The sequence below is a fragment of the Etheostoma spectabile genome, unplaced genomic scaffold (genome assembly GCF_008692095.1).
Source record: "Etheostoma spectabile isolate EspeVRDwgs_2016 unplaced genomic scaffold, UIUC_Espe_1.0 scaffold458, whole genome shotgun sequence".
Taxonomy (NCBI): Eukaryota; Metazoa; Chordata; class Actinopteri; order Perciformes; family Percidae; genus Etheostoma; species Etheostoma spectabile.
In genome coordinates this window covers 378,328-379,889 of record NW_022605613.1, presented here as the reverse complement: position 1 = coordinate 379,889, position 1,562 = coordinate 378,328, and the positions used below count along the sequence as shown (strand labels likewise).

Genomic DNA, 1,562 nt, shown 5'->3' with positions numbered 1-1,562 from the left:
CACCGTCGCGGGCGCCCCCCGTGTCCGTCCGGGGGAACTGCTGCCCCCCCGTCTCCGTCCGGGGGACCTGCGGCCCCCCCGTCTCCGTCTCGTCGAAGACGTGCACGGCGGCGAGCGCCAGACCGCGAGCGTCTGCGAACACCACGCTCTTCTTCTTCTTCTTCTCCTTGCTGCTTTCTACCGCCACTGCCTAGTCGGCGGTTGCTGTGGCGACGGGGATGCTGTCGAAGGACGGACGGTGTCGCTGCGGCAGGGCGGCGGCCGCCGGAGAGAAGCCGTTGTCATGGTTACCGTGGAGGGAGCGCAGCGTTGGAGGGCTGGCCAGGCAGATCCTCACCGCCACGTCCACGGGCATGATGGGTAACGGGACACGTGGGGGCCCTGGGGGGGGGGGCATACAAACGGAACGGATTCCGTGTTGAGTATGGTTACCAAATAAAATACGATTAAAAGCATCAACGGGGGGGTCAGAGGTAACTGAAGGTCTGTTGATAAAAAAAAGGGGGGGTGGGGGGGGGGGGGGTGGGGGTGGGGGGGAGGAGGATGGTAGGGGGGGGGGGAACGGAGGGAGGGGGGTGTTGGGCGGGTTTGTGGGGGGGAAGAGGGTGGAAGGGAAGGGGGGGTGGAGGGGGGCGAAAAATGGGACAAAGGATAAAAGTGACGGCGGGGGAGGAGAGGAAAGCGCAGGGCTCTACAGACGAGGGGAGAGGGGGAAGAGGAAAGAGGGGGAAGAGAGGGGGAGGGGGGGGTGTGGGGAGGGGGGGGGGGGGGGGAAGAACAGGGGCGAGGGCGCAACACGGGGCTAGCAGGGACGGCGGAAACCACGTCCGCGGCAAGGGGGGGAAAATGAGGAAACCAAGGAGAAGAGGACGAGGCAAAGAAGGGGGAAAGAGAGCGCGCAAACCGCAGCGGCGGGCAGAAAAAAACGCTCGATGACTGCCCTGGGGAAGCCAGGAGAGAGGGAGAAAAAACTATCGCCAATGGCCGAGAGGGAGGGTGAAGGGGCGAAGGGGAGGGAGGGAGAAGGGAGGAAGGGCGCGAGACGGCAGGCGCGGGGGCCCGAAGGAGAGAAAAAGGGGGCAAGGGGGACACGTGGGGGGAGGAGAGAAGAGTGGGAGGGCGGGACTGGAAGATACGACAAACGCAAGAGCCACGGTGCCAGGAGGGACAGGGACAAGGGGGAACGGGGGGGTGGTGAAGGGGGGGATAAGAGGGGGCAGGGGGGGGCTGACAAGGGGGGGCCGAGGGGGGAAAACGATGAGATAATACAGGAATGGGGAGGAGGAAAAAATAGAAACAGGGGAGAGGGAAGAACAAAAGAGGAGGAGGAAAGATAAGGAAGGAAGGGCGGAAAGGGAGGAGGGAGGGGGAAAAGGGAAGGGGAAGGGACAAGGAGCTGAGGAGGAGGACATGGGACTTGCAGGAGAAAGTACATTTAGAGGGGAGGAAGGACTGGGCATGACATGTAAAGAGGAGAGTCGGAGGACAGTAAAAATGCAGGAGTGTACAGTAGAGGGAGGACAGGATGCATGATACTGTACAGAGGGAGGGAGGGACATACA

The 1,562-nt window shown here is 62.9% G+C and overlaps 1 pseudogene; it reads right to left on the bottom strand.

Annotated features, from left to right (window-relative positions):
• The window catches only part of LOC116686733 (protein phosphatase 1 regulatory subunit 3C-B-like), a 1,437-nt pseudogene extending 1,040 nt beyond the window's left edge, over nucleotides 1–397 (bottom strand).
• Between the last annotated feature and the right edge of the window lie 1,165 nt (nucleotides 398–1,562).